Below are 27,413 nucleotides of genomic sequence, written 5' to 3'. Positions count from 1 at the left end.
AAAGTACAACTCTACAGGTTCTGAAACTGCACATTCCCCACTAAATATTGTTCAGCAAAAAAGATGGAGAATTGTGCTATCCACCATTTGAGTGAAACATAGAATATCATATGTATATATTAAAATATCACTAAGCATGGGCTCTTTGGAAGGACAAACAATAAACTGATTTCAGTTAACTCGGCAAATTGAGTTGCTGGTAGACAAGTATAAGCAGAAAAGTTTTGCTGAAACTGGTTTGGCTCAAGGAATACAGCATCGGCCTGTGGACCGAAGGGTCCCAGGTTTGATTCTGGTCAAGTGCATGTACCTTGGTTGCGGGCACATCCCCAGTGGGGGGTGTGCAGGGGGCAGCTGATGGATGTTTCTCTCTCATCGATGTTTCTAACTTTCTATCTCTCTCCCTTCCTCTCTGTAAAAAATCAATAAAATATATTTTTTTTAAAAAAAGAAATATTTTTACTTACATTTCTTTTTGAAACTCTTGAATTTATGTACCAAATATATGCATTAATCATTCAAAATTTAACTTTTAAAAGTAATGCACATAGTCGCCACACTCAAAAAAATAAAGTTTGCTGTGCCATGTCAGCTTGATAACATGTACAGTTTGAAGAACCGTGAAAGGCTTGTAGGATTTCTCCCTAAAATTCAAGTATTATACATTTTTTTAATAACAGCAACAAAAAGAGATGTTTATATTTGCCAACTGGAGGGTTGAAAATAACATTACCGTTATAAGCATATTTTGAAGGGTAAAAGCTACATGAAGGGAAATAAATCCATTTGCTCTGTTGTTACAGCCACATTGGTAATTTGAGGATAATTTTGCAACAATTGTTCTAATAAGTTAAGAAGAATTTAGTAAATCACATAAAAGAGCAAAATTATTTTAATTCTGGTACTTTTAAAAAAAATTTTAGAAAATACACATTAAAATAAAAATATGTATTATTCCACCCAATTACCAATTAAGATGTTCCATATGTACTGGAAGTGTGATACCTCTGTATTCATTAACAAAAATTTCTGTAAATCTGTATTAGCCATTAAGATGTAAACAGTTTTATGAGTTGATCATAATCATCTTCATGATGATCATTTTAGTGGAAAATTTTTTATGTTTCCTATATAAATGCCTAAGAAAATGGGATGGCAATTGCTTTTAATATGTGATAATCCTCAAAGCTCACTATATTAAGAATAAACATTAAAATATAATAAACTCCATTAAGGTAATGTTTGGGAGATCTAATGAAAATATAAAATTTCTTAGGGAGAAAAACACAGCTGTGTGACTATTCATCTAAAATTATGAAAATATCATATGGAAAATATTTATTAAAAAACACAATATAAAAATAAATAAAAAATAGGGGTGCCCCCGAGCCATCGACCTCTGAGCGCGGGCAACGGAGCCAAGGCCGGGGGCTGCTTCCTGGGCGGCACCGACCCCGGCAACAGGCTGGAGCAGCGCGGGAGCCCGCGGAGAACAAAGGGGTGCCACAGGCCAACCTGCTGAGCTCCCAGGACAAGGAGGAAGAAACCAAAGTTCTCAATGTGAAGAAATCAAGTGAGAGCAAAAGATAGTAAAATTACTTAAGAAAGAATACAAAGAAGATCTGGAAAAATCAAAGACTAAGTCAGAACTCAACTCACCAGCCAACATTGCAACATAAATGCGTTTAAAAAAAAAAGGACAGAATGTTAGAACAGCGGCGGCCAGGCCTAGAGTGCCCAGGCACAAAGCAATGGCAACCGGGCCCGGGGCAGCAACGGCCAGGCCCAGAGCAGCAGCAGCCAGAACCAGAGCAACAACAGCCAGCACTAGAGCAGCCAGACCTGAGGGGGAGGCAGCCAAGCCCAGGGTGGCCAGTCCAGGAATACCCAGACCTGGAGTGGCCGGACCTGGAGAAGCCGGGCCCAGAGCAGCCGGGTTGGGAGCAGCCAGGTCCAGAAGAGCAGTAGCCAAGCCCGGAGCATCCAGGCTGGGAGCGGCCAGACTCAGAGCGGCCGGGCCCGGGGCAGCCGGGCCCAGAGCAGCTGGGTCTGGTGCAGCCAGGCCCGGAGCAGCAGCTGCCAGGCTGGGAACGGCCAGGCCGGGAGCAGCCGGGTCAGATGCGGCCAGGCCCGGAGCAGCGGCTGCCAGGCTGGGAGCGGCCAGGCCCGGAGCAGCCAGGTCTGGTGCGGCCAGGCCCGGAGCAGCGGCTGCCAGGCTGGGAGCGGCCAGGCCCGGAGCAGCGGCTGCCAGGCTGGGAGCAGTCAGGCCCGGAGCAGCAGTTGCCAGGCTGGGAGCGGCCAGGCCCAGAGCAGCTGGGTCTGGTGCGGCCAGGCCCGGAGCAGCAGAAGCCAGGTCCAGAGCAACTAGGTTGGGAGCGGCGGTGACCAGACACGGAGCAGCTGGTTGTGGAACGAACCAGAGCAACAGAGGCCAGGCCAGAAGCAGCCAGGCCCGAAACAGCTCACTTCTCGCCTGCCCCTGCCCCACAGCGGCCTCTCAGACATGGCTGGAAACTTTTGTGGGAACTTGAGGGTCTGCTGAATCAAGTGATGAAGGCTTAGATCTGGATGTGTTGAGTTAGTATAGGGCTGGGGTGTTGATCTGTGAGTGCCTTGGGTGGGGCCTGGATGAGGCTGGTTGACCTATTTGGAAATGTCTTTTGTGTGAAATGTATCATTGGGCATGTGTTGGTATTATTGATATGAGAAAATGCTAAGTAACAGATTTACTATCTGAAAAGGGATTTACTATCGGGGAAAGGGAGGGAGGAAGAGACTGAACATAAACTGTGCACCTATAAATGAGGACAATGGGGGATGGGGAGGGGGCAGAGGGTGGGGTGGGAACCTGGTGGAGGGGGGAAGAAATGAGGAACCTTTGTAACAATATGAACAATAAAGATTGATTTAAAAAAATAATAATAAAGAAAGCACATTCTAACCTGAAAAAATAAATAAATAAAAAATAAAAAAATAAAAACACACTATAAATAGATTTTAATTAAATGTTTCACTAGACTTATTTCCAGGATTTCATTCTTTTATTTCCTATTTCAGTTTTTGCTGTGAAAGATCTCAAAAAAAATGGAAATAAAAAACTCTGGTGGATATGACAACATCTTCCCCTGACCCCAACTTGTAAAAGCATATTTTAGTACACAATCCTTAAGAATGTCCATGTAAATAACCAAAAATACACTAAAATTGTGATGTATCAACCTAGTGATTTCACTGACATTTGTACAATGAGCATCACCTGTGGATTTAATATCATATCACTAGAGGTCCGGTGCACTAAATTTGTGCACAGGGGGGGGGGGGGCGGTATCCCTCAGCCCAGCTTGCACCCTCTCTAATCGGGACCCTTTGAGGAATTTCCAACTGCCCTTTTAGGCCCTCTCACAATCTGGGACCACTGGCTCCTAACCTGCCTGCCTGCCTGATCCCTCCTAACTGCTTTCCCCTGCTGGCCTGATCTCACCCCCAACTGCCCTCCCCTGCTGGCCTGATCTCTCCCCCAACTGCCCTCTTCTGCCAGCCAATTTGGTTCTGATTGGTTGGTTTCTATGCCTGTCAGCATCAAAAGCTCCACCTCCTAGGTAGCCATTGGTTTCTCACACTTCACCCAGATTTGGTTCTGATTAGTCAGTTTCTATGCCAATTAGTGTCTCTGGGTCTATCAATGGGGTCTGATCAGAAAGGTGGGACTGATCAGCAGCCCAGGTGGAGCCTGGAGAGAAATAGAGGCAAGGCTGCTGGCCAGACTGGGAGAGAAAGAGAAAGGCAAGTGTTGAACAAAAGTTGCCACAGAGACAATGGATTAGTCCCTGCTTCTCTCTTCAGGCCTCTCTCTGGCCCTAATTCACAGCCCGCTCCACCCCCCACCCCCACTTGCAGGACTGATTTCTGGTGGTTACCAGTCATTACGACCCAGGGTTTTTATTTATTAGGATGGTCACTGCTATAAAAAAAAATTGTAAGCGCCAAAACCGCTTTGGCTCAGTGGATAGAGTGTCAGCCTGCCGACTGAAAGGTCCCGAGTTTGATTCCGGTCAAGGGCATGTACCTTGGTTGCAGCACGTTCCCAGTGGGGGGTGTGCAAGAGGCAGCTGATCGATGATTCTCTCTCATGGATGTTTCCAACCTTCTATCCCTCTTTCTTCCTCTCTGTAAAAAAATCAATAATATATATTTTTTAAATTGTAACCAAGTGTGAAAAACACAAACACACCCCCAAAAACAATGTGAGATTTTATGGAGGATGCTACAGATTCAAAATAACATGAATCTAGAGGAGAGGGACATCAAAGAGGACCACATAACCTGCAAAGGCTTCAAGCCACAGGAGGATGTTTTTCATTAAAAAGTTTGACCTCAGCAGAAACCGGTTTGGCTCAGTGGATAGAGCGTCAGTCTGCGAACTGAAAGGTCTCGGGTTTAATTCCGGTGGGGGCATGTACCTTGGTTAAGGGCACATCCCCGGTGGGGGGTGTGCAAGGGGAAGCTGATTGATGATTCTCTCTCATTGATGTTTCTCTCTATCCATCTCTCTTTCTCTCTGTAAAAAATCAATAAAATATATTTAAAAAAAAAAAAAAGTTTGACCTCAGTATAAAGATAAGAAGGTAGAAGTGTATGGGCCGAGGCAGAAATATAATGGATATGTGTGAAAGGTGTGTTTTGAAAAACAGAAGAAAGTGAAGCAAGACAAGTAGACAGAGAGAGGTGAGGGGGCTCAACAAATGAAGAAACCTTGCCAAGATCACACAGCAAGGGAGAGCCCGGGCCAGGATGCAGTCCACCGAAACGGCTGCATTATCTGTTCATAACCCTCTCCTCAGATGTATCTTCTCAAATTGACATGGTAGGAAAAGAAAAAGAAAAAAATCATTTCCACAACCAACAGCTGCTTGGGTGGCTTAGTGGTTCTGTCATCAGGAGAAAGCATCTTCTTCAGCTGCATTCCCATGAGATGACTTTTCGCCAATCAGAACTTCCTCCAGCAGGTTCCCACTGGGCAAAAACACTCCTTTGTCACCTCGTTGTTGTTTTTTAATATGTTATCATTGACGAGAGAGAGAAAGAGAGAGAGAGAGAGAGAGAGAGAGAGAGAGAGAGAGAGAGAGAGAGCCTCCTACACACCACCTACTGGAGATAAAGCCTAAAACCCAGGTATGTGCCCTGACTGGGAATTGAACCAGTGACCTTTTGGTGCATGGGACAACGCTCAACCAACTGAGCTTCACCGGCCAGGGATGCCACCTCCTCATCTCTCCCTCTGGAGAGCCTGTACTCCTTCCTCCTGGCTTCTGAACAAATTCTACCTCCCCTTCGATAACAAAGTCCCAGATCTTTCTACTGTCTGTCTCACATCCTCCAAACCCACACTCATGTCTCCTTTCTTGGAATCTTCTTAGCATTTACAATTTATACCACATGATTGAGCTCTTAATTATATACCATCTTCCTTGTTCTATTATCTTTATGTCACTCTGAAATACAGTATCTTATTAAAAGCACCATATGTACAGGAATCACATAGTATTTTATTCTGTCTGCTATAGCTCTAGATACATATTATCTTTATGACTCTTGCCCCTTCTCCTTGAATACAGCTTTACTTAAATGGTCCCACAGGTCAGGAATACTGATGACTAACATGGGCAGTGTCTTCAACATGCTCTCCTGGGAGACAAACTGAATAGGACATGAAACCAAGAACATCTTGTAAATTTCCATGTCACTTAACCTTTTGGAAAATGATCTCACTGAACACCAAGTCAGATAATACAAAGAGCTAAAGTAATAAAGATGGGTTTTTTCCTCTGCTCATTTTTCCGTTTGAAAAAACACAGAGAAGTGAATTATGGGTTTGAAAATCTGAAATGCTCAATTCACCCTCTTCAGCAAAATAAGCATATTAAAATGCAATGTTTACTTTAACGTTTTCTCCTAGCAGCATCCAACATTTAAAACCCAGATGAGTCACAAGTTTATCTTTATGTTTAATTCAGGGACCAGAAGTAGTCAAAGGTCAGCTAAGAGTTGAGCAGCCACGAATTGATATGCAAAACGGTGTCTAACAGCTTGTAACGCTCCTTACAGTGAAGCAGCTTCAAGGTTACTCAGTTAACAATGATTTGATTCGATAGTTGGATAGTTCAATAAAGTATTTCTTTAGGAAAATTGTTAATTATTGCCATTCTTGCTAAGTGATTTGTGAAGTACCTTTCTATTTGATCTTGTAATGATTCTTGCACATACACAGGGATGGGGTAAGATGATTTAAAAGGGGTATTATTACTATCAGGTGTTTCCTTAAAACTTTACCACTTAAGAATGACATTTAGCTGAAACCGGTTTGGCTCAGTGTATAGAGCACATGTGTCAAACACAAGGCCCGCGGGACAAATCCGTCCCGCCAGGCCTTGCAATGTGGCCCGCACAGCGCTGTCATCACTGCACTCCTCTGCGTTTCCATCACAATGACAGTTTATGACTGTTCAGTAAACCATTCGGCCCGCGATTTAGGCTGGATTTTAGATTTTGGCCCCTTCTCTGATTGAGTTCGACACCCCTAGTATAGAGTTTCAGCCTGCAGACTGAAAGGTCCCGGGTTCGATTCCCGTCAAGGGCATGTACCTTGGTTGCAGGCACATCCTTAGTGGGGGGTGTGCAAGAGGCAGCTGATCAATGTTACTCTCTCATTGATGTTTCTAGCTCTCTGTACCTCTCTCTTCCTCTCTGTAAAAAATCAATAAAATATTTTTTTTAAAAGAATGACATTTAACATACTCTTAGGGGCCCATGAATTCTCCATTTTGTCCCCAGATGATAATTTGACACGCCAGGAGTTCCAGAAAGGTTGTGACATACAAGAGCATTCCTCTTTGTCACCCCACAGAGCATTCTGGAGTGTCTCCAGGCCACTGCAAACAGCGTGCACTCCAAGGCACCTGACACCCTGTAACTACAAAGGATGCGTGCGCCCGGAATTAGCCTGGTCCCAGCACCTAACTATTGATTAGGTGACTCCCAGAGCATTAGGGCTTGGGCAGCAGAAGAGGTGTTGAAAGAGAGAGAGAGAATGCAAGAAAAATAAATAAGTAAACATAGAAATGTGGCATGAAAATACAAAGGAATAGTACCCAGTCTTAAAAAAATAAATAAATAAATAAATAAATAAATAAAAAGGAAATCCTGTCATTTGCAACAACATAGATGAACCAGGAAAAAAGTAAGCTAAGTGAAATAAGCCAGAAAGACAAATGCTGCATGATAGCACTTGTATGTAAAATCTAAAACAACATTTTTTTAAAAAATTGAACTCACAGAATCAGAGTAGAATGATGGCTGCCACGGGTTGGGGATGAGGAAAAGAGGGTAAATAAGTTCTATGAGACCAATGGATCAATGGATATGATAGTGACTACAGTTGGTAAACTGTATTAAATACTTGAAATTTGCTAAGACAATAGATACATGTTTTAACACACACAAAAAAAGGTATATACATATATATATATATGGTGATGGAGATGATTGATGTGTTAACTTGATTGTGGAATCCCTTTCACAGTGTAGATGGATATGAAATCATCACGCTGTACACTCTAAATATATTATAGCTTTCCTAGAGGCCCCATGCATGAAATTCGTGCAAGGGGCTTGGCCCTCACAGCCCCAACTTCATCCTGAAGGTTGTTTGGCTGTCCAATCTAATTAGCATATTATACTTTTATTATTATAGATTAGTCAGCTGCACCTCAGTAAAGCTGGGGGGGGGGGAGAGGGGGGAGAGAGAGAATGAAGTGCTGATACATACTACAATGAGGAAGTACCTCAAATACATTATGCTGAGTGAAACCAGCCAGACACAAAAGGTCACGTTATATGATTCCATTTATAGGAATGGTCCAGAAAAGACAAATGTAGAGATGGTTGCCAGGGGCTGGAGAGAGGAAGGAATGTAGAGAAATTGCTTAATGGATAGGGGTCTACTTAGGAGTGAGAGACATGTTTTGGAACTACGTAGAGATGGTGGTTGACCAACGTGGTCAATGTACTAGATGCCACTGAATTGTTCACTTTAAAGGGATTCGTTTTATACAATGTGAATTTCACTTTATTACGCTATTTTTAAACACTGGTTAAGCAAAAAGAAAACATAGATGCCATATGTAATTAAGCTTTAGATGTGAATTGCCAATTAGTTGCGTGGTAATTAAGCTTTGTAGTAACAAACACCATTTATTTTCTTCAACGATTTTGACAGAAAGACTTCCAAAAGATTAGATCCATAGCGAAAGGCAGTCATTGTTGCTAAAACACCATTGCCGTTAACGTTGTAAGTTTGCTTGCAATTTACTGAAGAAACAAACCAAGAGAACCACGGGGAGGATTCCTTGATGCTGAGTCTCGGCCACATATGTACAGGGCAGCTTCGCAGCACCTTTGTCTTTTAACAAAACACAAATTGCTTTTTGACTCAACACTGCACCCATAACAAGTAGAAATTTCTCTTACTTTCATCTCACCTGAAGAGGAGAATTCTATCTAAGTGAATAATGAATGAGGCCTATTTAGAAACACGAATATAAATGTCCGTGGCTTGTGGTCCGGGCCTTTGTTTTCAGCAGCTTATGCACTTGGCTGCTCTAGCTTGTCTTTGTATTCTGATTTTGAAGAAGGCATCTGAATCTGTTGCACATATCGCATTGCCCTTAGATATTGGAAAAGCTGGAAGATATGATTGCTCTTGGTGTAGTTTTCCTTTTTGTTTGAATGAAAATCAGAAGGGCCTGGAAACATCACAAGCATTTTTGCAATCTGTATTTCCCTTTATTTTTATTTTTATTTGGGGGGGGGGCAACTCTTTTATTTTATTTTTAAATCTTAATTGTTGAAGGTATTATTACATATGTGCCCTTGATTGGAATGGAGCCCAGCACTCTTTGGTCCACAGGCCGATGCTCTATCCACTGAGGCAAACCAGCTGGGGCTGTACCTCAGGTGTTTTTGTTTTTTTGTTTTTATCCACTCATCGCTAATGGGCACTTGGGCTGTTTCCAAATCTTAGCTATTGTAAATTGTGCTGCTATGGGGAAAAAAAAAAAATCAAACACTAGTTCTTCCCTTGGATTTCAATAAGGAGGAGCAAATAGGGTTGGGGAGTCCGAGGACCTAAACTGGAAACCTGGTTCAGCCCCTTATGAACTTACATTGCAGTGTACATAGTAGGTATTTCTAATTAGTATAATTATCAAAACAAACAAACAAACAAACAAAAACACAGAGGTCTGAAAGAGAAGGGAAGAACATGAGAAGGGGGGGTAAGAGAAGAGGGTGGGATGGGAACCAGGTGGAGGGGAGCTATGGGGGGGAAATCTGAACAATAAAGATTTATTAAATTAAAATTTTTTTTTAAAGAATATGAGAAAGAAAGAAAGGAAAGAAGGGAGGAAGGGAGAAGGGAGGAAAGGAGGGAGGGAGGCAGGGAGGGAGGGAGGGAGGGAGGGAGGGAGGAAGGGAAAAATAAAAAAATAAAAGGAAAGAAGCACATGAGGAAAGATCAAGAAGGGTGTCAAGAGAATCAGCAGTTTACTTTTCTGAAACGTAATGCAAGATTTCTGAATCTTTGGCCTGGTTATTCCTCTGATTTTTCTATGATGTTCCATTTCTTTGTTGCTTTCTCTCTTTTGGGAATGTTATTTAAAGTGTCTCATCTGTTTTTCCATCTCTTCTTGAGCAGTACTATATGACTACACAGCCATAAAGAAACAAAACACCCTGCCCCACTAGTGTCACTCAGTGGTTGGTCGTAGACCCCTGAACTAGGAGGGCATGGTCTGATTCCCAGTCAGGGCATTTGCTGGGATATAGGGCTCGATTCCTAGTAGAGGGTGTGCAATTAATGATACTCTTTCATCATTGATATTTCTCTCTCTCCCCCTCTCCCTTCCTCTCTAAAAATCAATAAAAATACATTTTAAAAATAAACAAAAAGCCAGTGAAGTAAACAATATCTGTGAGTCAAATTTTAACTAGGTCTAAACATAAAGACCATCTTGTTGTCTGAACTCCAAAACCAGGAAGTAAGGATTTCTCTTGGTGAAGCTTTCTTTTCTCTGACTACTAAAGTGATAATGCATGATCACCACAGGGAGTTTAGAAACACAGTAAAGTACCTAGAAAAACATTAAGACCATAGTAAACATCCCAACCCAGAGATAACAGCTAATATTTCATGTTTTACCTTCTAGTCTTTTCGACTATGCCTGTGGTCTCAATCTGCAGTCTTCTCATTTGTTAGTTTTCATTATTTCATGAGCATTTTCTCTGTATTTTTCCAAAATGCCATTTCAGTTGTGGAGCTGTCCTTCGGTTCATTGAACATTAACAAAACTTTAACAATAAACTTTCTACCCCAACCCATACCCCACCCCAAACACATCACCTCACAATCGGACCATAGCTGTAAAAGCCTTGGGGATGTGAAGGTCACACGGGCCTTAAGCTTATATGTCGTCACAAGTCTTAGTTTGCAAAGAAAAATTTAAAAATCAAAGAAATTGGAAAAGATTGGCAAATAATGCTGCCCCGATCCCAAGTACTTTTTACTCTTTATGACACACTTGTTGCTCCCACATCAATTTCAAACGGAAGTCCTCCTTTGACTTGAGATTGTTCCTACTTTAAAGCAGGCAAGGCCATGTCCTCCCGGACACAAAGAGATCATTTCAGCCACACACACGATCAGGCCTTGACTTTTCCCCAAACAAGGAGGCAATTTGCCAACAACATTGACTAAGTTAGGTCTCAGCTGACTGAAATTTGATTCAACTTTTTGCAGGCCTGAAATAAAAATTTAAAGTAAATATGAAAGCTGAGACAGGTGCCACCTTGAGATTCCGTTGTTTGATTCAAACAAGAGAAGTGTGAAATGCAAGTGTTCTTTTTTACTTTCCCGGAGACAAGAATTAGTGAGAGACATCTTAAATGTTCTGACTCCCTTAAATATTTTAATCTCCTCACAAGTAAAATACTAGGCACTAAAGAAATATGTGTTGACAAACGGGTGAAGAAATAAATAATCCTTAGCATTCAATAATGTAGAAATAAATAAATAAATAAATAAATAAATAAATAAATAAAACAGAAAATAAATCAACTTTTTTTTTTAGTCACCTTTTCTTTTCTTTTTTTCTTTTCTTCTTCTTTTTAATCCTCACTTGAGAATATATTTCTATTGATTTTTAAAGAGAGAGGAAGAGAGAGAGAGAAATCTTGATTGGCAGCATCTCATATGTGCCCCAAACAGGAATTGAACTTGTGACCCTTTGGTGCATGGGATGATGCTCCCACCAACTGAGCCACACCAGCTAAGACCATTGGACATTTTTTATAGTGCCAAATTACTATCCCAGTTTATGCCAATTTAATTATCTGGTATTTTTTATTAATCCTCACCTGAGGATAACTTTTTATCGAGTTTTTAGAGGGAGGAAGAGAAGGGGCGGGAAGGGGGGAGACATAGATATAAGAGAGTCACATCAATTGTTTGCCTCCTGCACTCCCCAACTGAAGCCAGGGAATTGAACCTGCAACCCAGGTACGTGCCCTTGACAGGGAATCGAATCCGTGATCCTTTGATGCGTGGGCCTGCGTTCTACCCACTGACCCACACAGGCCAGGGCAGGAATTAACGCTTGTGAACTTCCAAGTTGCAGAAAGAGATGGCACTGTAAACTCACCTGTGTCCTGCCACCGCTGTTGATTTGTTTTGTTTTTCTGCAAGTCACTCTGAACTTGTTTTCTTCATAGAAAAACACACATCTCTGAGCCTTAGTTTCTCCATCTATAAAATCATATTGTAACAGTTTGTCTTCTTCACAGAAAGGAGGGAGTGGGAAGGGTCAGTTGAGAAAACAGTGATTGCTCAGAGGCAGAGTGAATTGATTTGGGAAACCAACAGAATTCAGACCACATTCAGTTCCTGTCTTTAGCCATGTCCCCTTGGGCAAGATATCAAGTTCCATAAGCCTGTTTCCTCAGCAATGAAATGGGGTGTCAGGAATTTAGGAAACATACGTGTAACATGTGTAGCAGAGGCCTCATCTCTAAGGTGATGCTCAGATAGAAATCACATATTCTTCTCTCATAAGTGTATCTTTTTATCATAGTTTAGCATTGTAAGATTTATGCTTCTATATTTCCTTTGTATTTAATTCTTTCAGTCCTTGTTGGAGACCATAAATTCAAAATTCAAAGACATCAAGTTTGAGATTTTTTTCCTGCATGACATGTCACTGATTAACATAAAAATTAAGAGTTTAGAAAGCTCTAGAAAATTACAACTTCATTTAGAAAACAAGGGAACCTGCCATATAATTATGATTTATACCTATTAGGACTATTTTATCACAACTAATTATCCAGGCCTGAAATAAAAATTAAAAGTAACTAAAATTAAAAGGGGACTAGTTATTGTGGTTTTATTATACTTTTCTGAAAATCTCTTATCGTTTTATTTTATTTCAAAGGACATTTGACCTCATTTTAAACACATATTAAAAATAGATTGGCTTGAGCTCTATGAGGTGGGTTAGTTTAAATATCTTAAATTTGCATTTTTATAGTCATCTCACAGTCATTTTCACATTTTCCAAGCCAAGCTTGAAAATCAAAGTTGTTTTAAAGCAATGTTCGCAGATAGTAAAGAGAGCTTCCAACCTTCTTTTTATACTCTCAAGCACTTTTTTTTTTTTTTTTTTTACTTCGCCTCCAAAATCTTAAGTTACCATTTGGACATGAACACATTTTGGTTTAAATTCTTTAGGCCCTGGGAGAGGCGCTGGTTATCACTACAGATTTCTTCTCCGTCATGTGGGAAGCACAAGGGAGAGGAAGCATATTAGTCTCTTGTTTTAAAAGTCAGTCTCAGGGTGACGCATTTCAAAAGCTTGGGGTTTAACTTTGGAGTATCCTACACTTTAAATGCTTTGCCTTGAAATGTATTGTGGAAAGAAGCGCACACCAAGACACCCTGAATTTTAGCGTTTATTGAGGATTCCTTCCTGTGCTGAGAAAGAAAAGCAACATAATAAGCGAGGGCAAGTCAGTCTAAAAGAAAACTTGTAGAGATCTAGAACTCAAATTTTCTTTTATTTAAAAAAATGCTTATTTTGCAAAAGTTTTAGCATTCTTTTTCTTCATGGTTTCTCCTATTAATAACTCTCAACTGGCCGAAACCGGTTTGGCTCAGTGGATAGAGAGTTGGCCTGCGGACTAAAAGGTCCCGGGTTCAATTCCGGTTGAGGCCATGTACCCTGGTTGCAGGCACATCCCCAGTAGGAGGTGTGCAGAAGGCAACTGATCGATATTTCTCTTTCATAGATATTTCTAACTCTCTATCCCTCTCTTTCTCTCTGTAAAAATGAATAAAATATAATTTTTTAAAAAAATAACTCTCAACCAGAAGATACAAGCTGATCATCCTAAAAAAGATAATATTGTAAACAGGTTGAGTATTCTTAAAGCTCCTAATAAAGCTTAAAACAGCATTAAATAGAGACCACCACTCAGAAGCACGGGTAAGAAAGAGAGGGGCTATGTCCTGTACAAATAATTTAAAGTGTTATTTTGTGAAACTAGGAACAGAAGAAAGGCAGTATAACAGACATATGCCATTCGTTTCTTACTTAGAAGTCATACTTCAACTATGGTATTCCCTTTAGAGGCAGGGGTGTTCTGTTCATCAATTGTGAACAGGAATGCCTGTCATATTGTAGGTGATGAAAAAAAAGTTTGCTAAAGAAATGATGGAATTTCTAATAAACCAGAGAGGATTCAGGAAAAAAAAGATAGAAAAATGTTCTAAGGAATAAAATAAGAGATGTACTACTCATAGATTCTTAAAACCCAGGGCTGGAAGGAGCCTTCAGAAATTACCTACATCTTTGTTCCTCAGTGTGGTCTGCAGGCCAGCAGATGGGCAACTCCTGAGCTTTCGTTAGACGTGCAGATTCTCACAGTCCACCCAAGGTCCTGCGTCAGAATCTGCATTTCACAAAACCCAACCAGGGACTCCGGTACCCAAAAAGAGTCCTATCTCTAGATCCAGGAGGCAAGTCTGGTAACCTACTCCATAATGGGACATAATGGAGAGGCTTTGGGGAAACTGATCCCACAACTGATGTTGATATTTTTTTAAGGAGTTGATTTGAGGCTGAGCAAATTGTCAACAAAATATGGATGAAGAACAAGTAGAAGTACTTTTCATTCAATCCAACAGAGAGTATCTTTTGGTTCTTGGGAAGGAAGGAAGGAAGGAAGGAAGGAAGGAAGGAAGGAAGGAAGGAAGGAAGGAAGGAAGGAAGGAAGGAAGGACCAAAACTGATAATGCAGCTAGAACCTCAGACCAATGTCAGACTTCCCCTTCTCTATCCCTAGTCCATTAAGAAGCCCCTTCCAGGAAGCTATGATGTGGAGAATAATCACATGGGCCCTTTTTGCCTGAACACGAGCCACAAGCATTTCCAAAGAGAGAAATTTGCCATTGTCAGGCCATGGCCCTGACCAATAAAGTTGGGTGACCCAAAGAGAAAGACTCTGAAGTGTTCACTCCACCAGGGCGGAAGGGGCAGCATTCACCTCTGCTAAACATATGAGGGAGAACATGGCCATCCTCTGCAGAATGAGTGAATGAACTGAACATGCTCACGAGATAAAGAGCACCTTGTTTGTGATGAGACATGCCCCTGTACAAAGAGAAATAAACACTGAAACATTCAGATGCCTATGACCCCCTCCCTACAATCTATTGATTGGTTCCTTGGACAACTACAAGTCACGATGTTTTAAGCTGAAAAACCATTCCCTAGAGGTACAATATTACAAACCGAGTTTTCATATCTAGAAACACATTTCATACCCAAAGAATTGATAAAAAGGCAGAAACAGATGTGCCTTACAAACAACTAAATACTACAGATAAACGTGCCTTTTGCTGGGGGTGGGGAGGCAGGCGGTCCTCTCACTGATTTGGACTAGGTGGGGCTCTTTAGACTCTGCTTGGCCAAGGATGTGTCTCTTTCCCAGTCCATCTCGCTACATCAGACATATCCTCTTTCATCCAAGGAAGCTGCTCTACGTTCAAAATTAAGGTCATCTGCTCCACAGTTCTCATTGCCCGTGCAGTGTGCAAGAACGTATCCAGAAGCACTTGAACAGTAAATGGGAAGAAGGTGGGAAAGGGGAGGCAGAAAGAGATCACGGTTTCCATAGTGACTTCTACACTGTGACCAATAGATGCTGCAGAACTGTCGTCCACCCGGCGTCACTGTCTTTAGGCTGTCATCCATAAATAATAGTTAGGGTCAGGATAATAAATAGCATAGAACCAGCATTGGAAGGACTGTTTGATCAAACTATTTATGAATGCCTTGTGCCAGTAAGTGATTTAAGATGTGTTCGTAATTCATATCTTAGTCTCTGTGTTTTAAAATTAACAGAGAAATTTTAAATGGAAATTTATACATATTTATGTCTTTCATGGACCCACATATAACGATTCTTAGTTCACCATTTCTAGCAAAGTGATAAACCCACAACAATTTATTTGAGGGGAAGAGGAGTTCAAGTATCTTCAACAGACAGAGAAATAGCCACATGTGTGAAGGGATATTACAACAAGAAATGGCACCTATAGTTCTATATAAGTCATTTGCCTTCATTGGGTTGAGCCAGTGGTCGGCAAACTGTGCTCAAGAGCCACATACAGCTCTTTGGCCCCTTGAGTTTTTAGCAAAGGCCAGCTTATGAGTATCCTAATTAAGTTAATAACAATGTACCTACCTGTATAGTTTAAGTTTAAAAAAAGTTAGGCTCTCAAAAGAAATTTCAATCGTTGTACTGTTGATATTTGGCTCTGTTGACTAATGAGTTTGGCAACCACTGGTTGGACAAACAAATACAGAGCTGAAAACAGTGCTATGTCATTATTTTTGCAGGCCTTTACAGCTTTGTGAGATGCTTCCCTCATAATGAAAGGAGGGAGAGATTTGCTCAATTGCTAGACCGATATATGAGCTGCATCAAAAGTAAGAATATAATCATCTACTTGCAATTCTTAAGCTTTTTGTTTGTTCAATGGTCCTCTTCAGCTGGGATATTTATAGGATATGGCTTTCTTGAAAGGATAATTCTTTACAGTCTGGCACAAAAAAAAATCAATCAGCATAGCCTGAAATGACAATGATGCTGTGTAAACATCAATTTTGTAATTTTCTATGAGAACTACCAGTTCTATCATAAAAGTGCATTAAACCCTTATAGAGGTATAAAATATCTGTGGCAGGTATTATAAGGAAAGACAGTCACAGTGAACATACCGACCAGGCTGGTCCAGAGGTGATAATAAAAAAAAAAGTATGACAGCTGGTGTATTTGGAAACAGAAACATATTCCAAGAAATAACGCCTGGGCTAAAGAAGAACTTACAAGGGAAATTGTTGTGTGCAGAAAGTAACAGTGGTTTGAAATAACATCGGAGGGAAGTGAAAGAAGAAGGTGCCAAAGCAGAACTGCATTTGAACACCAAAAAGTAAGAAATCTTGACTACAAAAGAAATAGACAATGAAGACATAGAGATTACAGCCAAGAAATCCACAGAAAGCTGAGACTCACAGGGCAGCAAGGAAAGATTCAGGAAAGATCAAGAGCAAAGATGTATCAATAGAGACTGAGGCGAAGGTTGCTCACACCCATAGGTTCCCAATTATTATACTATGTGTGGATGTGAACGCTGGACAGTGGAGAAGTCTGATAGGGAAAAAAAGATGTGATTCATTTGAAATAAATATGGTGTTGGAGGAGAGCTCTCTGGATACTTTAGGTCCGTGGTTGACAAACTGTGACTCGCAAGCCACATGCGGCTCTTTGGCCCCTTCAGTGTGGCTCTTCCACAAAATACGATGGCCTGGGCGAGTCTATTTTGAAGAAGTGGCATTAGAAGTTTAAGTTTAAAAAATGTGGCTCTCAAAAGAAATGTCAATCGTTGTACTGTTGACATTTGGCTCTGTTGACTAATGAGTTTGCCAACCGCTACTCTAGGCTGTTAGAAAGATGAACAAATGGGTCCTAGAGCAAATTAACACTGGAAGAAAAATCACATCACTACCATGATCAGTCCATAAAGAAGGTCCTAATACAATTTAATGAATTAATTTCTAATTATTGGAAATTAGAAATAGAAAGAATTCCCTTGACTTTAGAAAGGCTATTTAACAAAACCTCAGTAAGTATCATGGTAAAGAGAAACTTGGTATGTGATTAGTGGCATCAAAAACCTATGGAGGTACCAGTAAGTAAAGGGGTAATCAAAAAAAAAAAGATGGGGACATGTCAGAGGGACACAATAGCCATTGGAAGAACTCCCATTGGCCAAAATTTAAGATCAACATACATAACGCCATAAAGGTATAAAGGAATAATTGAATAGATAAGTGGGGGGGGAGGGGAGAGACAAATCTTTCTTATAGAGGAATGCCAAATACTCCCCACTTCAAAATGTGGGGCATAACCTGCTCGTCCTGCAAGTGTGGGCTGGACATGGCGGCCTCCTTTCATACAGTGAGAATGGAGAGGGAAAAACTAGTAACTTTGTAGTTGAGACACTGACAAATACAACCCTAATCAAACCGTATTCATTTCTTAGGGCTGCCATACAGACTATCACAAACTTGGTAGCTTAATACAACAGAAATTTATTCTCTAACCCCGCTAGAGGCTGGCGGTCCCAAATCTAGGTGCTGGCAGGGCACCTTTTCTCTGAGGCTCTGGGGCAGGCATCTTCAAACTACGGCCCGCGGGCCACATGCGGCCCGCAGAGGAGTCTGATCCGGCCCGCCAGGTTTTTTGGGCAGTGAGCGCAGCCGAGGTGTTACAGTAGGAATTAGTAGTTCATATAGTCCGGCCCTCCAGCTCTCTGAGGGACCGTGATCTGGCCCCCACTTTAAAAAGCTTGAGGACCCCTGCTCTGGGGGAATGCTTGCCTCGTTCAGCTTCCAGTAGCTCTACTGGTAGGTTTGCTTGTTTTATGACAGGTCACCTCCGGTCTCTGCCTCTGTGTTCACATGGCCTTCTCTCCTATATTTCTGTGTCTAAGTCCCCTGCCCATTTCTCTTACAACAACACCTGTCAATGGATCTAGTGCCTATACATAGGGATTCTAGAGGTGACAGGAAGGAAAATGAAACCATGAAAGTGATACCGAGTTCAGCCTCGTCTGTAAAATTAAAGCCAAGGTTCTTGGTTAAGAGATGGTTGAAAACGTTTAAAAAGCAGAAAGGTTTTGAAATGTTACTGTCCACAATGTTTCCTCACCCCTGAGATATTTTTTAAATAAATATTATATATAGAAAAACAGTAAGGGGGAGGTCAAAATCCGACCACGTGGTTAATATGTTGTAATTTGTTCATCTGATTTTTCAAACAACCGCTTTATTCGTTCAATCTGCAGCCTTTTAGATACAGCCATTTGTGTGCCTGCTTTTTGGCAGGCCCACGTCAGGCCTGTGGAAGGAAGCAGGCTTCATTATCGTGACTGAGTTTGCATTGCGAAGGGAGAGGAATGGTTAGTAAAGTACAGTGGGATGATAAATATTTGCACTTATCTTGACCAGGGGGGTGTGAAGCCTAAGAAATGTGAAGTCCAGAAATCTGTCCTCAGGAAAACGTGTTTGCAGCCAATTTCATGTTATCTAAAATTATAAGGATACATTCCAATCTTAGTAATGTTGGCTTCCTCAGAATGTCCTAATAATATTAATCTGAGCCTGGCCTGTATGTCTCAGTGGCTGAACATCGATTTATGAACCAGGAGATCCCAGTCAAGGGCACATGCCCAGGTTGTGGACTCAATCCCCAGTGCGGGGTGTGTAGGAGGCAGCCGATCAATGATTCTCTATCATCATTGCTGTTCCTATCTCCCTATCCCTTCTTCTCTGAAATCAATAAAAATACATTTTTTAAAATAATACTCATGTGAGTTTAACTATTTCCTGATAACCAAATCAGAAGCAGAGAAGATCTCAGAGAAGAATGTCATATGGTTTTAAAGTGATTCAAACCCGAGAAAGAATCAGGTTAATTCTACTTTTTGAAGATTTGCCTTAACTTTTTTCTTCTTGCATTATCTTTATATACACCGACAATATCAGCAGCCTGATGCCTGGTTTACATTCTTGCACATGATAGATGCATGGGGGTGAAATGTGCGCAGGGCATGAATGATGAATTACAATCTACACAGGTTGAAAGTGCACTAAAAGCAAAATTCACTTGGATTCTTCACGAGGTCTCGATTCATATAGAATTGATGTTTCCTGTGGCTGTTCACATTTTAACTTGAGTGACCTATAGTAGGTGGTTTCTCTTAAGGAAAAATGAGGTGAAATCTTTGAGAGTTCAGTTCATCTTTTTTTCCCTTAAATATATTTTGTTGATTTTTTACAGAGAGGAAGGGAGAGGGATAGAGAGTTAGAAACATCGATGGAACAGAAACATCGACCAGCTGCCTCGTGCACACTCCCCACTGGGGATGTGCCTGCAACCAACGTACATGCCCTTGAATGGAATCACACCTGGGACCCTTCAGTCCGCAGGTCGACGCTCTATCCACTGAGTCACACAGGTTAGGGCTCAGTTCATCTATTAGACGTAAAAGAACTTTGTAGAAAGCAAGGGGTACCTATTATGACCCAAGCTTTCCTCTCCCCGCTCCTAGCCTCCCTTCAGCATTGTTCTGAGTCTTCTCTTAAAAGTCAGCACCAGGCAATAACCCACAGTTACCAGACAAGGATAGAAACACGACCCCTTTCTACAGGATTTATAACTGTGCGTTACATTTTTATTTTATCTGCTCTGTGCAGTGGTTGTTCTCCATCTATGCTCCCTGGGGAACCAGAAAAGTGCCTTGAGAATAACTCTAAAACTCTGTCTGGCCTCCTGTCCTTGCTTTCCCTCTTCAACCAGAGAGAGCATGGACAATCACTGAGCCCTGACAATAAAACATTACGACTGCTTTCCTTTTATCTCCTATTGTGTGCAGCCAGAGCTCCATTTGCAGGAGCCTCTTACAGTCTCCCCTATACGTCTGATAATACACCAAACACAGAAGATCGGGCCAAGGACAGCTAACAGGAATTCAGATCCAGGACGCTGTATGATTTTTTAAAACTGACACAGGCTACTAGTGCCAACAACTAGAACAACTCATTCTGCAAGCGCAGCTACATTTCAAATAGAGACGCATGGCTTTGTTCCTCGCTGCAGTGTGCTGGTTCATAAATCCAAACAGTTCTCAGGTGACACGAGTACAGCCCGCAGGTCTGTCAGGGGAGGGAGAGGGAGACAGGAGCTATTTTATAAAGCAACAAATAAACATGTCACACACCAGGAGAGAAATAGACACGAGGCACTGCTCCTTTCACTGTAGTTCCCTATCTTTCCTTGATTGTTATTGTATTTATCTTTTGTCTTTTCCATGTTGTTTTGTGTGTTTTTTTTCTCCATGCTGTTTCAGCGTAGATTGCAGGTCCCTGTCATGCTGGGAATGGCTGGTTCCTCTTTCTCTACCTGATCCAGACTCACACCTCCATGCACCTGTGATCACCTCTCTGCACAGAGGTGCTGATGAGACTGAAGGATTGACAGTTGCTCGACATTTTTAAACCACTAGCTTGCTGCACAAAAGACTTGACTTCCTTGTCTTCTATGTCATGTGGTCCAATTGCTACACCTTCTCTGCCCATCTCATCCCTGCTCACCCGCCACAGTGAGAGCAGGCTGCGATTTTGCTGTTTAGAAACGTCTTGCCCAATGTGTGGTCTATATAGACCGGACCACATAAAATCGTCAGTTTTTGACCAACAAAAATGGCAGTTCCTTATAGCGCCAACCTTAAAGCTCCATTCAAACACCATCTTTCAGGACAGTTTGAAATAGACTGTCCGTTTAAGAAATATTCCTTCCCCAGGCTGTCAAAGATTGCTTTATCATCGTTTTTCCACAATTCGCTAATTAATCACGTGTCATTGCTTTTATTTTATGCTTACATCATGACATGAAGATGTTTGATTGGTGTTTTAGATTCCATCATTTGAGAAGAGGATTTTTCCAGCATACTGTGGCTCATCTAGTCATTTTGTTATGATTCCCACCTCATATTGCGTTACCAACCGTCTCAGGAAATCTCAGGAAGCAAGTATCAACCAAACTAGTTTTTCTGACAGTTTATAAGTGGGTAGCTTTTTATCATGATCAAGAGGTTTAGATATTAACCAGTGTCTACGTCCCCTTCCTTGGAGAAAACGGAATGCCAGTTGCAGATATGATGGTGAAAGAGATATCTGCATTATCATCCATAAAATGTCCCAAACCTTCCAAGGTCATTTCCATCCAGTCATACAGAGCATATGAGATTATGTGGGGCCAGTAACACAAAACCAAGCAACGTAATCCTCTAAAATACTTTTCTGAGGACACAAGACATGCTGTGAATTCTCAAGAGCATTGTGTTGCGAAATTAACGCTACATATAAAAAGCACAGAAGAGCTGCAGGCATCTTGGGAAACAGGAAAAGCAAGCCACTACCCTAAAAGGAAACTTATATTTAGACAATATTTCTTTCTTTATGTAGGGGCCCAGTAATTTGATGCATTTAGTAAAATTATAGCATGTTTCTGTTATATCCCAAAAGGATCATTTAACTCTCACTGAGACAGTTTATCTTACCTACATTATCAAGAATTCTACACCTTCAAAAGGAGTTCTTACCTAAGTACTTCCAGTGCTTTAATTTTATGTGTCTTTTGTGAATTTCACAAAAATAACAAAACAAAGAAAATAGAACATTCTCTACACCTCTAATTTTAAAAGAATCTCCCATAGCTCTATGAGAGGCATGCAAATTGATAACTATCATTGGATTTATAAGCATTTTCTTTTCTTTTTTTAACAACTACCCTGTTTCCCCAAAAATAAGACAGTGTCTTATATTAATTTCTTCTCCCAAAGTTGCTCTAGGTCTTATTTTCAGAGGATGTCTTATCTTTCCATGCGCTAGGTCTTATTTTCAGAGGATGTCTTATTTTCGGGGAAACACGGTAGAGACATCATAGTCAGGTTATCATTTTCCCAGAGTGATATCAAGTTTCTTATAACTACAGGACACCATAAAATAACTGATATTTCACTAAATCTCTTCATCATCAAACCTGTAGCACTTCTATAATGTCATCATTTTGCTTCAAATTAAACTTGGTATCCAATTTCATATACTACAATAGTTTTAGCCAGTCATATCTCTATTTTAGTTGTCTTATGTTTGGTTTATATAACAACCCAGAGGATCCTCCCAAGAGTGAGGGGTAAAACACGTTGTCCACTTCCATACCATAAAATACGACTCACCGAGCCACACCGGCCAGGCCTCATCACTTTCAAAGTGCATGCTATGTGCCAGGCCCGCTTCTGAACACTTATTCGTATGAATCCAGATAATAGCACCAAAGAACTGATATTACTGTTGCCCCAACTTTACAGCTGAAGAAAAGAACTTCCCGGAGAGCCATGGCTAGCAAGCAGTAGAGTCAATGGTCACACAGGGCAACGTGGCATTAAACTGTGCGGTAGGTCCCAGACGTTTCTGAGCAGGAGCTGCGTGCTGGATTCTGTCCTGGGCCCCGAGGAGGCTGCTGTGAACCAAGGTAATTGAACCTATTTCCTGGTGTGGGAGACAGAAATCAATCACATCGATACACAGATGATTACCCGCGGTCATAATCCATGGAGGAGAGGAAGAGGGACCTGAGAGAGTGGGAGAGGGGCTGGTTTAGACTGGGCGGGCGAAGCAGGTCCCTGTGGGAAGCTCTGTCTAAGCGGAGACCTGACATGGAGCAGAAAATGGCCACCTGAAGGCTCCAAGCCCAGGCGGATGAAGCAGGTGGGAGCCAGGGAGAATCAGGGGACATCCTGACAACCCCAACTCGTTTCTTGTTATTTTAAAGCTGTGGAGCATGCTGAGCTGGGGCTCGTTCCATCTGTGTGTCTGCCCCGTAGACTGAAAACGAAAGAATAGCTCTCTCAAACCCCCCAGGCCTTGCAAGACCCCCATGTGTCAACCCTTAACCTAGCACCAATCTTGAGGTATAACAGGCTGGGAGTTGAAAGAAGCTGAGAGCAAGAATCTCTCTGAAGAAGCCCTCACTAGGCTCTGTCCCCCCTCCCTTGCCCTGTTCCCTCCACAAAAGGAAGAAGAGGGGTGTCTTACCCCCTCCCCATGCTGAGATCTAGTGTAGGGGCTCCAGGGGATGTCGCTGTGGACTGGTGTCTGACTCAGCTGAAATATCTCAAGGGGAGAGGCCAGGGCTCAGCTGTGCTAAGGAGCGGCATGCAGAGGAAGTAAGTGAACTGTGCTTTCGCACAGCAAGGATGTAGGAGAGGCTCCCACCCACCACACATGGGCCTCGTGGGAGCCAGGCTGGAGCCATCTTCAAAGAGACCTTGCTTAAGAGGTTTACCAGAGAGTCGCGGGGTAAGGCCCCGTGTCAGGGGCTGAGAGCTTGTGCTGCTGAGTGGCCAACCACATCCCACATCACAGGACTGGTCACTAAGGGTTCCCAGTGGGGGAGTTTTCTAGAAACCACAAAACGCATCCCAAGGGGAAGACCTGTGTCTAGTTTCATGAACATCAAGGGCAGAGCATAAAAATACCAAACTCTGAATAATGTGCATTTTCTCAACTTATTCTTCCCAATTCAGGACTCAAAAGCCTGGGACAGTGAGCAGGGGTTGGAAAAGTAGCACAAGGTGGGGGTATGGGCAGAAGCATCTATTCTCCTCCCCAGTGCAGGACTCAGCAAGTGGAGACAGGAAGCACTTTAAATCTGACTGAAAGTCTGAACTTTAGTAGAATATCAAATGGGGTCATTTAAAGCACTGAAATAAGACTGTCCCTGTGACAGTGTCCCAAAATGGGAGATTGTGGTGGCAGATGGTAGCAGTGAAGAAGGTGGGAAGTGGTCAAATCCTGGAGATTTTTTCAAAGAGAATTTTCTATCTGGTAGATGTGGGATGTGGGAACAAAAAAAAGGTGAATCCAAGGTGTTTGGCCTAAGCTGGTGAATTTTGGGAATTACTAAAAATTGATATGGGCCCAGGTGGCATGGTTCAGTGGTTGAGCATCATCAACCTATGAACCAGGAGGTTCCATTCCCAGTCAGGGCACATACCTGGGTTGCAGGCTCAATCTCTAGTGTGGGGCATGCAGGAGGTAGCCGATCAATGATTCTCTCTCTCTCCCTCTCCCTTCCTCTCTGAAATCAATAAAAACATATTTAAAAAATAAAAATGGACATGGGAAGAATCTTGGCTGACAGATTTGAGGTTGAAGGACAGCGTTGGACACCTATTTCTGAGATGCCCATGGGATCAAATGGAAAAGCTGCCAACGCGATGATGGAGTGTACAGATCTGGAATCCAAGAAGGAGGTCTGGGCTGCAGCTACAAATGTGGGAGTAGAAACCAAGCACTGTCTGTCTAGAACAGCTCTGATATAAGAGAAAAGGCATCTCATTATAAACCAATATGAATGAACCCTGAAGTGGCCGGAAGCCAAGTGGAGGAAAAAAATTAATGAATTTACATAAAACCAGAACAGAGATTTCTGCTAAATCTCATTATTCAAAGAAATCTTGCATATGTATTTATTCTTTGGTAATTTTGACAGTTTTTTTTCTTTCCAATAATAGCTATTTTTCAAAAGATGTTCTGGGTCCTTTTGTTGGACTTTTGTTTGTTGAATTTCTTAGGATGAGAAATACCATGTATTTTTCCATATTCAGGGGGAGGATAGAAAGCCTGGGGTGAGGGGATGGCTTGAAAATGTGGTAGAACCTCTCTACCCTCAACATAAAAAAATGTTCTCCCATTAAACATCTCTCCCTTGCTTCATCTATTCAGCCTTCCTCTTGGCTGACATCATAACCTGTCAATGACATAATCAGATGCCTGGCCTTGGGAAGGTAAGCAGCCGATTGGCCAAGTCTTCCCAAGGAGCACTTAGGGCACCGGCAGACAATTAGCCTATTTCCTCAGCAGCCCCTCAGTCATCCCACTCTAATAAGCCTTCACTAGAGCCCACTCAGCTCTGTAGCTCTTGGCAACATAACTAACACAACATTTTTTTTGGTGGAGAAAAAAGAAATAAAAGTCCAAATCACTGTTATCAGTGAGGCTGAATATAGTGACAATCCCTTAGGAGTTGGGGTGAATTCCTTCTCCAGGAATGTATTTCAAATTTCAGCACCATGTGGCTCTTGGATCCAGATAAAAATGATTCTTTAGAGAAGAGTGTTAATTTCTTTAAGCCAACCGGTCACTTCAGAATAGATGTTATTCGCGGAGCCCGCTCTTTCAGAGACGTGTTATCTAGTCATCCGAGTTGCATTCCTGCCATTGTTCCTTGGTGAACCCTCTAACCACAATAAAAACGGGAAATTTAGTCTCCCTCCCCATAGACCAGACAAAGAAAATTACAGCGAGAGGTCAGAGGGGAGAACTGAATGTCACTCTGACCCAAAGGTTTGGAAAGCATGGAAAAAATCCATTATGCAAAAAGCCAGGGGACAAGCTGCTGGGTCCACTCCTGGGGTGATGCTACTCCCATGAAGGATGGGGCCCAGGACACCGGAGGGAGAGATAGTCCGTAGAGCTGAAATGCAGACTGGAAGCAAAAGACAAGCTAGACTCTTCAGTCCTTAGCAGTCCTATTGCTCCGAGACAGTGAATAATTAGGGTACAGAAAACAATGGGACAAACACTGAAAAAAACAACAGTATAGAAATGAGAATCAACATAGCCAAACAAAGAAAAACATTTGCAATATATTTAAACTCAGAGGGTTTAGCTTTGACTGTGAAGGCGGAGGAAGAATTGGTTCCAAGGCAGGCTGGGAGGGTTGTTTATTTTGTCTTGCTCGAGTCAGAGCTAATGAATCTAATGACTTTAAATGTTCCTAAATTACTCCCCAGGCTTGGTTAGGTTTTATATTTGGGCCATCGTTTAGACAGCAAACGCTGATTTATTTAGCATTCAATCAAGCCGACTCTCAACTCACCAGCTTCATGGCCCTGGTCAAGTACAGTGAGTGGTGACATTTACACTCCTGTCTCTAAAACCCTTCAAAATTACAACATCCTTTCACAATTATCAAAGTACAGTTTCAGTGTTCACTCTATTGGCTGCTTTTTCCTTTTTTCTTTCTTGTTTTATATACTTATATGCATGCCCCTCTGGGGACTAGAAGGGCCCCTTCTCCAGCCCAGTTCTCTCCAGTAGAAAGAATACTCTGCATGATGGACAGGTTCCGTAACTGTATTGTCCAACACACCAGCTACCAGCCACATGTGACTATTGAGCACTTAGTATGCTGTACTTCACATCCCCATGATATTCTGTGACTACCATTTTGCACTTCTTAATCCCTTCACCTTTTTCACCCATTCCCCCAAACCCTCTTTCATCTGGTAACCATCAGAATGTTCTTGGTATCTATGATTCTCTTTCTATTCTGCTTGTTTATTTTGTTCTCTAGATTCCACATATAAGTGAAATCAAAGAACCACATGTGGCCCTAGCAGGTTTGGCTCAGTGGATAGAGGGTTGGCCTATGGACTGAAGGATCCCGGGTTCAATTTTGGTCAAGAGCACATGCGTGGGTTGCGGGCTTGATCCCAGTGTGGGTGTGCAGGAGGAAACTGATCAATGATTCTCTCTCATTGTTAATGTTTCTATCTCTCTTTCTCCTCTCCCTTCCTCTCTGAAATTAATAAAAATATATATATTAAAAAAGGAGCCACATGTGACAGTGGGTACTGTATTTTGGATGATATTACTCTAGAATTACTGAGACTATACTATATATTATTAGCCTATAGATAAATACTGCCTTGTGTGCAAATGTGTCTGCATAACACAATGGTTCTATCCATACTGCAAGCAAAATAAACATATCTATATATATAAAAGGCTAAGTGACTGACCATGCATTCATCCAACCATCTGACTGACCGACCAGCCAGTACATATGACATGCACTGTCAATTTAAAAATAAATGTTGACTCATGTATACACGATACATATAAAGCTCTTGCTGGCCTAACTGGACATGACCAACTGGCCGATACATATGATGCTCACTGGCAATTTAATTAATTTCCTTTCAATGTGCATGAATCCGTGCACTGGGCCACTGGTTTTCTTATATGGCTTGTGGTGGATCATAGGCTGGCCTACTGTGGGAATGTTGACAAAATAAGGAGTATGAGTTTCATATGTCTGCCATGCCA

This window comes from Pipistrellus kuhlii, unplaced genomic scaffold (genome assembly GCF_014108245.1).
Source record: "Pipistrellus kuhlii isolate mPipKuh1 unplaced genomic scaffold, mPipKuh1.p scaffold_m20_p_18, whole genome shotgun sequence".
Classification (NCBI taxonomy): domain Eukaryota; kingdom Metazoa; phylum Chordata; class Mammalia; order Chiroptera; family Vespertilionidae; genus Pipistrellus; species Pipistrellus kuhlii.
This window is presented reverse-complemented; position numbering follows the sequence as displayed.